The 14,843-nt window shown below is 43.0% G+C and overlaps 1 protein-coding gene across 25 annotated transcripts in view; it reads left to right on the forward strand.

Annotated features, from left to right (window-relative positions):
- C2CD5 (C2 calcium dependent domain containing 5) overlaps positions 1–14,843 on the forward strand; it is a 1,731,257-nt gene that overhangs the window by 1,016,832 nt on the left and 699,582 nt on the right. The window lies entirely within an intron of this gene.

Genomic DNA, 14,843 nt, shown 5'->3' on the forward strand with positions numbered 1-14,843 from the left:
AAAGGGAACTTGTGAAATATGCTAGAATTCTGTATGTCACTGGCAATTTTCTGTGACTTCTGGATAATACAGAAAAGTAGAGCTCATAATGGAGCAACACAGTGAATGTATTTCAGTAGCCACTTCTGAAGATAAAGAGTACTTGATGCTTTTGCTCTGCTAATCATGTAATGCCCAATGTCTAGCTTCTTTTAAGCTAAATTCTGAGAAAATACTCTCTTTTTTTCTGGTTGCTCTTTGTCTTTTTATTGGTAAAATATGCCAGTTTTTTCACCATGTCTAAAATTTTCAGCCCAGACCTGTCACACATTTTAAATATTTATTCCTTTTACAGTTTGATGTCAATGTTTCTATAACAGTACAAAGCTAGTTATTAAATGCCAATTTCTGAGTTTCTTTCTTTTCTTTTTTAATATTTATATTAGATGTTTTGTGTTTCACACTGCTAGTGTCTTTCTGTTTCCTGTGGTATGAAAGAAGCTTGTAAGTAATTTACTATACAAGTGGTGTAATGTAGGTGGCCCTGTCTCCATTGAATGCAACACATTTGCTATTTTTGTTTAGTTGTGTGTTTGTGTTTGCTAACTGAGGTAGAACACTGAACAACTTTGACCTTTTTCAGACTCTGCTTGGAGCACAGTCTGGTTAAATGACGTGCTTAGAGTCACACAGTTAGGCAAATGAAGGCCGAGGGATTCAAACATTGATTGAGCCACAGGAAACGTCTCACTAACAGCCCATAGTCTTAATCCTGTGCATCAACTGCCAGAGGATTTTTTTTTGTCTATTACTGATGTTACTAAGTTTAACTGTTGTAGCTATGTTTAATAATTTAAATAACCATAGCTACTGATTAATGATTATTAGTGGTGGCTGTTAATCGTATCTTCTTGAGGACTTATGATTGCTCAAGACAACTCCCTTGTAAGAGGCACACACAGACATTTTTGTGTGATGTCTTGGAGCCTTGTTGCCTTACTTGTTGGAAGCTCTTTAGTAATCAAATATTTATTTCTAAAGTTGCACTGTTTTTTTATTTTTTATTTTTAATATATGTGTGTATATATATATATATATATATATATATATATATATATATATTTATATAAACACACACACACAAAATGAAGATTTGTATGGTACCTGCTGTAATCCTCAACATTCTTTAGCAATTTTTAGCAGTTTTTCTTACTGTCTACAAGTTTAGTGAGGATATTGTACCTTAAGTTAGAGTTCTTAACTTTTTTTTTTCTCTGTAAAAACTGTTTACCAGTTCTTCTTTTTTGATTTTGTAGCCTGGGAGTTCAGGCAGAACTGAGGTGGAGGATTCAGTGCCCTTGTTCTGTTTACAGTTACTCTTTTCTAGTTGCTAAGAATGGCAGTTATATATTCTTTAGTTCACTTCACAAATAAATGATGCTTTGTGTAAAAGTAGACTGTCGTATAGAGAACTGTCGTATAGAGACACTAAGAAATAGAGCAAGTGAGACACCACAGGGTCAATCAAAAGGTATTAAATTAAGAGCCAGCATAACAGATTGACAAAAATAATTGCTTGACTGACTGAAACTGACAGCTAAGCTATAGAAATTCACAGTTTTTATTCAGTGTACAACCATTAAAGTCAGTCCAGATCATTGACCAGATCTTTCTCATGTTCATAATGACTTTGTTGTTTCTCCTGGTGATGAAGTGTATAGTTCTCTTAAGTTTCAGTGGCCTGTAATTAAAACGTGATGTAGGTTGGGAAGTTGGCAAGGTGCCTGATGCCTACAACAATAGTGCTGGTTCAGTAACTTTTGATAGGTGCTTTACCCATTTTAGGATTATATGGAGCTGAAGCCTGTACATCACCTATGCACCTTTTAGCACATATTTTGGATGTGAAAAGAGGTGTGAAATTGGAATGGAGACAGGGTTTGATCAGTTCTATATTGACCTTTATAATTTGGTCCCTTGTTAAGAAATGGCCAGTAGATTATCTCTTTGAGCTTGTCAAAAAGTGCAAGGCGTGTTATTTGTTATATATTTTGCAGGTCAGAACAGTATTAAATGGAAGTGAGGACATGGTTGTGTTATGTTTATGATCTTTGCTTCATAGTTCTTCACTGCAGGGTTCTATCCTGACCTCTGCTCTCCATCTTTATGGAGTTTGCTTGCTCTTAACATTTCTGTGAAATGTTCCTCCCAACTTGCAGAAAACAAGCTGTTTGCTCACTGTAGTGGGCAAGTGTGTAAAAAGTTGATGCCTCAAGGAGAGATGGTAGTGTGTTCAAAACCAGCCCTCTCAGTTGAACGTGCACCCCTGACCCCCCAGAAAAAAAAAAAGTTAGATGATGTCTGTCAGGGGAAGAGTTATGTGAGACCAACTACTTTAAGCAGAACTGTAATGCACAGTATCCTCTACATAGGTGAGCATGGACTGCATGCTTTGCACCGTGTCAGAGCTGTCCGTTTAGTAATGTACTAATATCACAAAAAAAATGCTGCCCACCATAAGGCTTAGCAGCCATTGATCAGTAAGTTGCTGGCTGGTGTGCCATTATTAATAGTAGGTTACCTGGGATAGCTTTGTTGAGTGAAAGCTAGGCATAAGAGCAAGCAACCATAACTTAATTATAAGTTGATGGTACAGTAAGGCGGAGATCAGGTATTCTGTGTATCCATGAGATGAGGTGGAAAGGTCTCATTGTCTGGGATCCAGAGTTTGGTAATCAGGGTGAGAACAAACTAGAAATGGTGTGGGAACCAATCTGAGAGAGAGACAGAGAGAGAGTCCTTTTGAAGAATGTAAGGAATGTCATCAGACCCTGTGGCAGTCAGACTTTAGTGTAAAGACGGAGGAGTCTGCCTGATCTCGGATGTATATTACATTATCGAACCTTTAAAAGTTTGAACGTCATATGGTCGAAGCCATATGATTGAACTTTTAAAAGTTTGAAAAGCTAAAAAAAATAAATAAACAGAAAAAAACCTACCTGACCGTTTTAAGTAGGGGGCAAGCCCCCCATCCACCCCCCACCCCTGATCTCAGCATGTGCCCCACAGCTGGGCCAGTGTGGAGAAGAGAGCATTCAGACAATGGTTGCAGGACCTCCTTAATAAAGCAGTTGGTCTTTAAAATGGATGGCTTGAATAGTCACATCCAGACAAGCAGAACTGGATATGATGGTTGAAGTCCACATGTGGAGACAGTGGAAATAATGAAGGTGAAGTCATTATGGATCTGTGTGCTGCAAATGGCTTAATAGTGGCAAATAGTGACACGTCCCATACAAGAGCAGCCAACATTTAGCTTAGATAAACTTCCTTTTAGTAAGGGAATGGCGTTATGGTAAAATCAATATTGCAACATCATTTAAAGTGAAATGGTTGTCCCCAGCCTAAACCAGTGGTGGCCAGATTTGTCTGCAAACAGTGGTCAGGGAAGGCTCTAAATATATCATGGGTGGAAGATCTGCAAGTTGACTGGAGCAAAAACACAGGAGTTCAAGGAAACACTCATTCCTCTAGAGCCTCAGGAAAAAGAAGAAATATAAGTGGAGCAGAAAAAGAATAGTAGTGTCTAAAACATAGAAAGAGAATAGAAAAGATCTGCAGTTGATCTAGGAATGGAATTAAAGTGCACAAGGAAAACTGGTGGCTACATAGGTCCAGTAAGTTATCAGAAGAAAGAAGAGCACAGGAAGAAGTGAGAGATGAACGCTGGACCAGGCTAAGTTGGTTGACAAAGAGCCTAACCGAGAAGTTGCAATGGCAAAAAAAGATGATGTCATAGAGCCTCTGACAACATTTGGAAAATAACTTAGCACAGAGAAACTCAGTCATACTGCAAGGTAGGAACAGAACGACAATAGTTAGCTGGCAGTTGCCATTTATAATTGACACAAGCAGTTGCTTACTCACCAGTCCAGAGAGAATCATGGGCAGATAGAGTGTTTCAGGAAGCTTCTGGTTGAAAAAACACCCACAGAAGCTGTACTACCACATGCATAGCCTACAAAAAAAGAGGAAGGAGACCCCACCTAAGAGGAAGAATAAGGTTCACTAAGGAAAATGAAATCAGAAAAGTGACATGTTCAGATGAAGTCATGGCAGATATGACCATGGTTTTGGGTGCATTAGAGAGGAATCAGTTTACCTGTCAGTGTATCAGTTTCTGCATTATACTGCTCCTCCATTTTCTTCAATTGACTCATCCTGTCCTGGAAACATTGCTTGGTGTCCAGTAAGCTTGACATACTGACTCTTGCCTGATTCATCTTCCCACTGTCTGCTCTGATCTCCTCAGGGGTAGTTACTTCAAAAAAATCTCCAGGAGATGGATTCAACGTAAGATACTTATCATTCATAGGGATGGGATTCTGAAAAGAGGGGACAGTATTAATATCCACTCCCTGTTTGCCCATATCTGGCTGTTGGTAGTCTTTTCTATACTCAGTCTTTGTGATCCCTAACAAGCTTCTTCTGTTTACATTGTTTAATTAAATCATATTTCTGTTCAGTACATTTAAAAATTGCATAAAATTGTACTAGTTGATCAGAATTAATTGAGTGTTCGAGTTGCTTAAAGTCTGCCACTAAAATATTAAATGTTATGTAGTCCAATCTCACCTTCATTTTTACATATGGGTTCGGAGCCGATCCTCTGCTCTGACTCGGCCGATTTTCAAGCTTGAAGACTTCTGGTTGGCTCATGGCTAAGCAGGTATCCCATGGTGCATCAGTGCAATCCCCAGATCTCGTTTGCCACTTCGACGAGTTTGGATGTGCTTCTCTTGGCTCTGGCTAAGTTTTTGCAAATTTTCATTATTCTAGTATCTTTTGCATAGTTATTGAATATATACATTATAGGACTTTATCTTTATTGTCTTGTGGTTGTTGTGTGACCCTATTAGTGGTATCCTGTGTGCCAATAGTTAGGTGCAATTGCACTTTACCGAAACTGTTAGTTTTGGTGGTTTCGCCTTTTTCCTGTTATTTACAGTTAGGATTTACCTAAATTGCCTTGTGTGACTAGAATAGTAGTCCCCTGTATTTCAGTAGTTAGACACACTTGCGTTTTTCTTGTCTTGATAATTAGTTTGGCGAGTTCACCGTTTTTAATTAATAGGGGCTCCTATTGATTATTTCCTGTCAAGGGATTATTGTTGACTGGTAGTCTTTAGCGAGGACCTGCTAGTCTTAATTTCTTACAGTTGTTAATTTGCTACCCTTGACAGAGAGTGTGTGTGTGTGTGTGTGTGTGTGTGTGTGTGTGTGTGTGTGTGTGTGTGTGTGTGTGTGTGTGTGTGTGTGTGTGTGTGTCTGTATGTGTCTGTGTGTGTCTGTGTCTGTGTGTGTGTGTGGTGCCTTCTTGGTCAGTTTCAATTAGAAGACCCGGTTCTTCACAGGGCTAGGCCCGTTTAACTTAGAGGACCTAGTCCTCGTGTTGATTCCACTGTATTTTATTTAAAATATTCTCCTGTGTGACTGAATCTGTCTAGTGTTTAGTGGAAAATCTAGTTTTCTATCTTACACCAGGCTAGGCCCATTTAACTTAGAGGACCTAGTCCTCGTGTAATTCGTCTGCAGGGCTAGGCCCGTTTTAGTTAGCGGAACTAGTCCTCAGTCATTTTCTTTCTCTTTCTCTCTGATTGCTTGTGGGTTGCAATGTCTAAGGATAGCAAGGAGCACAAACCCTCTGGGTTTAAAAAATGTATGAAGTGCTCCCAGAAAATGTATTTGACCGATGGCCACAGTAGCTGTGTCTACTGTTTGGGAGCCATCCATTTGCAAGAATCCTGTTTGTTCTGTCATGCTTTCTCTCCTAGAGTGTTGCAGGAGAGAAAGAACAAACTGATACTCAGGGGTCTTTTGAAGCCAACCTTTGAGGAAGCTTTGTCTGGTTCTTTGGCTTCTTCGTCTAAGTCTTCAAAGTCAAGAGCTGACTTAAAATCTAAAGGTTCAAAAAGGCTTTCTCCGGCACCGGCTGCTGCTTCAGAGCTGCCTGCCAAATTAATAAAACCTAACTCCTCGACCTCTCAGTCTTTGGAGCCGAAGGAGAGCACTGTGGTTTTGGAGTTGGTCTCAGATACTTCTGTGCTGACTGCTGAATCCTTGCAAATAGTTGACTCTGCTTCTCGGAGCCGGTCTGTAGAGTCCCTACCAGTCTCTTTGATGGTCAAATCTCCAGTGCCTGCTAGGTCGAGATCCCCAACCTTATCTTCCAGGTCTTTCAGGAGTCTTTTGGAAGAAGATGTGGAGAGGGTAGTACTGAGACTTCACAAGTCGTCGGCCCTGCCTAAATTTTTGTTGGCTCCGACCCAATCGGCTCCGGAGCCACTCGAACCAGTTTCGTCTCCATCTGTGATTCCTCCTCCGAGCCATGTTGGTTTTTCGGAGCCAGAGTGCTTGTTACCAACAGAGGAACCCTCGATTCCGGCTCCCCTTGCTGTTGCATTGGAGCAGAGTTCGGCTCTGACAAGTTCGGCTCCATCTGTCATGTCCAGGGTCTGAAGCTCTTCTGTCGGTGCTGAAGGGGAGGTTTTGAATCGATCTTCATTGGTTCTGAGCCTTCCTCTCGGTGCATCTGCCAGGGCGAGCTCGGACCCTGCATCTGTCTCGGAGCCGATGGCTCTGGCTCCGGCACCATCCTTTATCTCTTCGGAGCAGGGACGGTTTTCGGATCTAGAGAGATCTGCTTTTGAGGTGATGAGTGTGCTGTCACAATCTACATCCCCTGCCAGTAGTACAAGCTCTTTTCCCCCCAGGGCTCCCACTTCGGTCTCAGTCCCTACTCTCTCCGGAGACAGCAGAGACCCACAGCCTCAAGAGCCACCGGCTGGTGGCCCCCACTCTTCCGGGGCATCCCCAGAAGGTCCTTTTGAGAAGCCCCCGTGAAAGAGAGTATGCAAGAGGAAGCATATTGACTCCCAAGATGAGTCTCTGACATCGGACACTGACCTCGATGAGTTGGAGGGGTCCCCAAAGTCGTCCTCTGATGATGTCTCCTTTGTGGACATTCTAGAGATCCTTAAACAGAGGTGCGACTGGCCCACTGTTAACCCTTCTGATGAGGAGTCGGTGTACCTGAAGGCTTTCGGGTCTCAATCCTCTGCCTCTTGGGTGTTTCCACCTTTCGACGAGCTAATGGATCTGGTTAGTCGGATGGTGTGGGATACTCCCGATGCCGTGGAGCCAGTACCTATAAGACCAAATAAGTTCCTGTCTGCCTCTCCTGGAAAAGAATTCTTGTCTAAGGGTGTTCCCGTAGATGCCATGGTGGTGGCGGCAGCCATAAAGAAGGAGTTGGCGGAAACTTCTTACTCTGTACATCCACCAAACGAGGAGTCTCGACAGATTTGGGAAGTGCATATTTAGTTCAGCGGCCTTTACACTTTGATCCCTGAACTATCTTACCCATTTCAAGTAGTTGTAGAGGGATCTCCTACAGGAGTTAGGAGATTCCATACAAGGTGCTTGTCCTGAGGGAGTCCCGGATAGGATCACTGCTCAGTTGTCCACCCTAAATTCCGTAGTTAACTCCTCCATGCGGCCCATAACTCATGCGGCTGATGGAGCGAGCAGAGCAGCGGGTTCAGGAGTTGCCCTTAGGTGCCACTCCTGGATGCGCTTGTGTAATTTTGCGGAGCCATTGAAGTCCACCTTCACCAATGCCCCATTTCATGGTTCCTCATTGTTTGATTCCAAGGTGAAAGATACACTCACTCAGTGTGAACAGGAAGGAAAGACTCTGCCGTGGGAGTCCATTTTACCGTCCTCTCTCGACCATGCCCCAAAGGTCAAAGGGGAGGTAAGATGTGGTTCAAAAAGTCCCAGAGGTCCTTTCCAGACATTACAGACAGAGTGAATCCTCCTTCAAAGGCAGAGGAGGAGGAAATGGTAGACGTCACCCTAGAGGCAGGGGCGGTCTGCAATATCAGCAAGGCTGTGGTTCCTTTTGAGGGTGGCCTTAGCAGCACTCCTGATATGGGCCCCGACTGCGTTTCTCTGGGGCCAGTTGGGGGTCGCATCTCTTTGTATCCAGAAGCCTGGCTAAATATAACCCAAGACAAGTGGGTACAAAGAGTTGTTACCAGAGGCTATATTATACTCTTTTCCCTTCCACCGTTTGTTCCCAGGAAGATCCCAGATGTTCCACCCAATCACAGGGATCAGGCAACTGTGGAGATCAACAAGTTGCTCTCAAAATGAGTCATCCAGCCCGTGCCAGCAGACCAGATAGGATCCGGAACTTACTCCAGGTTCTTTTTAGTCCCAAAATGAACCGGAGACTGGAGGCCAATATTGGACCTCAGCAGATTAAACTAATCCATGAAAAAGGATACGTTTTGGATGGTAACACTGCAGTCGATACTCCCGTTGTTAGGGAAAGACTATTGGATGTGCTCTGTAGATCTCCAAGATGCCTACTACCATATAAAAATGGACAAGGCATCAAGGAGGTATCTGCGCTTCTGGCTGGGAACCAGCCATTATCAGTTTCGTGCTCTGTCCTTTGGTCTCACCACAGCCCCCAGGGTGTTCACCAAATGCATGTCAGTAGTGACAGCTCACCTGAGACGTCAGGGATTCCAGGTGTTTCCATATTTGGATGACTGGCTCCTGACCGCCAGGCATCTACTTCTCCAAAACAGGGACATCACCATCCAGCTTTGTGCTCAACTAGGGATCTCCATAAATTGGGAAAAATCTGCATTACTGCCCTCACAATCTGTGATTTTTATAGGCGCAGAGGTAGACACAGTGGATATGACAGTTCGTCTTCCCACTGAAAGAGCACAAAACCTCATCTCACAAGTTCAGCGACTTCTCCCACTTCGGAAGGTCAAAGCAAAGTGGATTCTTCAACTTCTTGGAACGATGACCTCAACCATTCTGTTAATACCTCTAGCCAGGTTGCATATGAGAATCCTTCAATGGTTCCTGTTCTCCCAGTGGTCGTTCCAATATCTACCGCTGAATCACTCTATTTTGCTGACAGAATCATGCAAAAAGGACCTTCATTGGTGGATAGCCCCAAACAATTTGTTCACAGGAGCTACCTTTGTGCCTGCCCAACCTGTTGCTACTGTGACCACGGATGCCTCCCAGGTCGGGTGGGGGTGGGGGGCATTATCTGGACAGGACGGTCCACGGCACATGGCAAGAACACGAGGCTCATCTGCATATCAATGTTCTGGAGATGAGCGCGGTGCTTCTGGGGTTGCAAGCACTTCAGGACCTTCTTCCTCCAGGGACGATTGCTATACAGTTGGACAACATGTCGGTTGTGTGGTATATCAACAAACAGGGCAGTACCAGATCTTCCCCACTCTGTCGAGAGGCCATGCGAGTTTGGGAATGGGCGATTTCTTCCCAGCGCTTTCTGGTGGCAACACACATTCCGGAGACAACCAACGTGATAGCCGACCAAACTGAGCCGGGCAATCCTGCTGCCCCATGAGTGGTCTCTGAAATGGGAAATAGTGGAACAAATTTTCCTAAAATGGGGACAACCTGGTTGCGACCTTTTTGCCAGTCCAGTCAATGCCAAGTGCAGCAGTTATTTTTCCCTAATTCCCCCTCCCGGGGAAGCACCTAGAGGCGCTCTGGTACACGATTGGCCCACGGGACTTCTCTATGCCTTTCCTCATTCCCTCTTATCCCCAAAGCGATACAGAAAGCCAACCAACTGGGAAGCAAGTTGATCCTCATTGCTGCTTACTGGCCTCATCAAGTCTGGTTTCCCTTTCTTGAGCCTCTTCTCCTTGATGATCCTTGGATCCTGGACCCAGTTCCAGATCTGTTGACCCACATGTCGGGTTCGCTACACCTCTCTCTCCACACCCTCAAATTGACAGCTTGGCTGATCCAGTTCCATCTCTAGTCAGACTTCTTGATGTTTCATCATCAGTGTCCCATATTCTTTTATCCTCATACAAACCATCAACCAGAAGGCTGTATGACAGTAAGTGGAAAAGTTTTCTATTTGGGCACAGAAAATGAAAGTAGATCCTTACACCGCTCCCATTCCCATAATTCTGGAATTCCTTTCAAAGCTATTTCAGCAGGGATCTGCCGCAGCCACCATCAAAGTACAGTTGGCGGCTATTTCAAATTTTTATTTGGGATCTCCAAATGTTAACCTTATGTCGCATAAGTTATGTAAAACCTTCTTGAGAGGAGCCACCTTGCTGAGGCCACCTTTACAGGAACCTGTGGCTTCTTGGGACTTAAATTTTGTGTTGTCCAAACTAACATCCCCTCCTTTTGAACCGTCTCATTCAGCTTCCTTAAAGTACTTGTCTTGGAAGACTGTGTTTTTGGTAGCTCTTACATCAGCCAGATGTGTTTCTGAGCTATATGCCCTGTCTATTAAACCACCTTATTTAGTTTTTCATAAAGACAGGGTTTCTTTACATACCAGTCTTTCGTTTGTTCCCAAAGTTTGTTCTTCTGCCACATTAAACCAGTCCATTGAACTCCCAGTCTTCTTTCCCAGTCATAACAATGCAGCAGAATACCGTTTTCACCAGTTGGATGTTCACAGACAGCTGCGTTTCTATTTGCAGCAGACCAAAGAATTTCGGAAGTCAGACCAGTTGTTCGTTTCCTTTTCTGATTCCAGAAGGTGACATTGTCTAACTGGATTTCGAGTCGCATAGCTTTCATCTATAGCTCGGAGGGCAGACCCTTACCCCACAGGATCAAGGCTCACTCTACCAGGTTTCTGTCTACCTCTGCAGCCTTCCAAGCCAGGGTACCAATTGATCATATCTGTGCAGCAGCTATGTAGGCTACCCCTCACACCTTTATTACTCATTATAAGTTGGATTTGGCTTCTAGGGGTAGAACATCCTTTGGCTCCACGGTGCTCAGGAGTATCTTCCAATGAGCCACCTAAGAATAAGGCGCTAGGGATGCTGTCCCATATGTAAAAATAAAGGTGAGATTAGACTTCCTAAAATACAGAAGTTATGTACTCACCATAACATTCCATGTTGGTAGTTCATCTCACCCTTCATTTTTACCAACCCTCCCTCCTGCCCCCATCCTGGAAGATCTGGAGGTAATATTATAAATTTCTTGGTTGGCGACCCTTTAGTATTGGTTTGTTGGTTGAGGATTTCTTTCTATCTCTTTCTTTCGCTAGTGAGCAGCAAACAAAATCTGGGGATTACACTGGTGCACCATGGGATACCTGCTTAGCCACGAGCCATCCAGAAGTCTTCGAGCTTGAAAATCGGCCGAGTCAGAGCCGATCATGTAAAAATGAAGGGTGAGATGGACTATCAACATGGAACATTATGGTGAGTACATAATTTCTTTTTTTCATATTATTGTGTCTTATGTGAATAGTCATGAGTTCATTATTGGTCTAGTCAAACAACTAAATTTAGTCGTTATCCAAGTTCGATTCTGCATTTCTGCCAATAGGGAAATTTCACATTTGTAGTTCCTTGTGAATATTATGATTAGTAATGTCTTCATCAGTGGTGGCAGTCTAGGTTTTTTTTAAAGTAATAAGATTTCATGTAGAATAACATCATCATTTTTCATAGGTAGGTACCAGGCTATCTGCCCAAGGGCATGTATAAGCCTAGCCAGAGTGTGTCAGCTTTCGCCGCCCCATTAATTAATTAAATGAGCCTCTGTCAAGCAGAGCCAATGAAGTGATATTTTCTGTTACCCATCCACTCGACAAGGCTTCTCTTGAAGAGTGTTAGTGAGGGGCTCTGCCTAATGCAGTTAGGAATTTTGTTCCAAAGCATGGGGAGTCTCTGTGACAGGAATCTATCCCTCCAGCATGTTCTTTTTAATTGTTGTGGCGAGGTTTAGCTCACTAGAGCGCGTGGCTCGCAGTGACTTGGATTTCTTTAGTTGGACGTTCTTGGTTTTATGAAGGGGCTTTTAGTTACAGCAGTAGGAGCAGTAACAATTTTCTATCAGTGTGATAGTTAATTGAAGTTCCATGACAGTATTGCTAAGTATAATGTTCACAAGAGACTGCAAATGTATAAGTTCCCTAGTGACATCAATGCCGAATCAGTCTTGTAAAAAGGCTTAATTGATTTGTTTAATTAGACTAGTATCAAACTATTTTCAAGAGGGATAGTAATAGGGAAATGTATATTTTACTGACAGACATTAAACAACATGAACAATCAGTTAAGTCTTGTTTCTTATATCCTTCTAAAAATTAATTTGATTAAACTTTTAGTGTGTTAAGCAGAAATGTGATTCAGTTAAGCAACATAAACGGAAGAACCTTACTAGGGATCATAAACACTACGAGTATAAAAATGCCCACCCAAGGCCAAATATGGGCAAAAATGGAATAGATATTAATATTGTTCCTTCTGTGGGTCTTGCCTCCATTCAATAAGCATCTTATATCAGATTCATCTCCTGAAGATTTTTTTAATGCCTACCACAAGAAGATCAGAACAGATAGCAGGACAATGACCTAGCCAAGAGTCAGTGTGACAAACTTACTGGACACTGAGCAATGTGTCCAGGAGAGGATGGTTCAATCAAGGAAGGGGGAGAGTCAGGACTACTGAAAGACAGACGTACAGACAGGGATTTTTGTCTAATATGAAGGCTAAATCTTCAATTTTTTGCCATCAACTTCTGTTTTTATGAATTTTTTTAAGAAAGAATTACTGTTATACTTGAATGGAATCTGGATATGTTTGACATGATTTTGGAATATAAATTATTTGTGAGAAAGCTAAATCTGAACATTGTGTTTGCTGATAAGCCAGTTAAGGAATATTTCTTTAATAAAATATCCTTCTTGAAAGAATAGTACCTCTACACTCCCTTAAACCCTGGCATTGCAGCCTTTGAAAGACTTTGTGCATATGAGTTTAGACTTTGCCAGAACAACTCAACAGAGTACATTTTTATAATTTGAGTCGGGAGTAATTTGGTCTTATAAAAAAACCTTACTGTTGACTGCAGTGTCAACATTTTGAAACATCATAAGGGGGTGGCCCACCTAATCACAAAAGGGTTCGCATGATCCAGATCAAAAGAGGTCATTGTGCCCCTCTACATATCACTCATCAGACCCATCATAAAATACAACACCCCATTTGGGATGTACCTTACAAGACACCTGCAACCACTGGAAAGACCACAGAAGTACCTCACCAAGAGGATCACCGGCCTCAAACAGATGCCCTATTCAGCTCATCTGAAGAAATTACAGCTGTACTCGGTTGCATACCACCTACTCAGAAGTGATCTCTGCCTGACATACAAGGCCATGTCCAACCCAGAATTGATGGACATGCTCCACCTAAAGAAAACCTTATCCCCGCGAGCCACACGCTCTAGGGATCTAAACCTCACCACAACAATAAATAGGACATGCTGGAGGGATAGATTCCTGTCCCAAAGACTTCCCATGCTTTGGAACAAGATCACAATCTACATTAGGCAGAGCTCCTCGCTAACACTCTTCAAAAGAAACCTTGGTGAGTGGATGGGAAACAGAAAGTTTACCTCGGGGATCACGTCAGTGACTCTGCTGGACAGAGGCACAGGGAACTAATCTAAGGGGGCGGCGAAAGCCAACACATTCTGGCTAGGCTTATAAATGCCTTCATGCAGATACCCTAGTACCTACCTATGAACCTATAGTTATATCAAGACTCTCCATGGCAATACCCAGATTTGCTCTGAGTTACTGCACAATGGTACTTCCTATTCTGAACCAACAGATATTGCCAACATACTGGCCGACAGATTCAGTGCCAACTTTACCCCTCTCTCCCCTAAAGGACTAATCACAATACCGGAAGAATGCCAGGCACCCTGCATTACTGCAGCACAGGTTAAAGCTGCATGTTCTAAGGCCTAAAATACAGCTTCCGTGGGACCCGACAGTTTATTTCTTATTTTTATTTATTTATTACATTTGTTAACCGGGAAAGTCCGACTGGGCCTGGAGCACGTTTTCAGTGGAGGGCTGGGGAGCAAAGCTCCACAACAGTACTATTTATACATTGTCACACACAGCATTTGTTCACTGTACAGTAATATTAAGACATTAATAAACAATTTTATTTACAAGATAAGACAGTTATGGCTGAAATTGATCCACAGAAAGCATTGTTGGACTTGAGATGTGATAAATTAACTTTGTACACAGTTTGCTATAATATCCCTGGCTGTGTTCTACATGAATTACAAAGTGAAATGGCACCACATCTGTGTGCTCTGTTCACTAACAGCCTCACCGCAGGCTTTGTCCCTACCGAATGGCGACTGCTACAGTCATCACTCTCGAAGGAAGAAGCAACTACAGACCCTGGAAACTATTGCCCCATTAGCCTGACGAGTCTGATATGTAAGGCTATGGAGCGCATCATCATGGACCTAATTAACAAGGATACAGGGAATCTCCAAACTCTAGATCCCACGCAGTTTGATTTTGTGAAAGGTAAATCATGCCTGCTCAACCGGGTTGACTTCTTTGAGTCAGTTTCCAGAACGGTGGATGAAAGTAAGGCAGTTCATACAGCCTACCTCAATCTGGCAAAGGCCTTTGATGCCATTCCTCACTCAGGAATTATTGATAAACTCACCAAACTAGGCATCAACCCCTATATCATTAGGTGGGTTACAAACTGGCTCACAGATAGAACATACAGTGTGAAAGTAGCAGACTCCAAGTCAGACTGCCAACCAGTCATGAGTGGAGTCCCACAGGGATCGGTCTTGGGTCCTGCCCTGTTTGACATCTACTTCTCAGAAGTCCAGGCCAACACGGAGGGACTCTGGCTGACCAAATTCGCAGACAACAGCAAGCTGGGAGCCATTATTAACTCCCCAAGTGATGCAGACAT

This window comes from Protopterus annectens, chromosome 11.part0 (assembly GCF_019279795.1).
Source record: "Protopterus annectens isolate FY-2018-M chromosome 11.part0, PAN1.0, whole genome shotgun sequence".
Taxonomy (NCBI): domain Eukaryota; kingdom Metazoa; phylum Chordata; order Ceratodontiformes; family Protopteridae; genus Protopterus; species Protopterus annectens.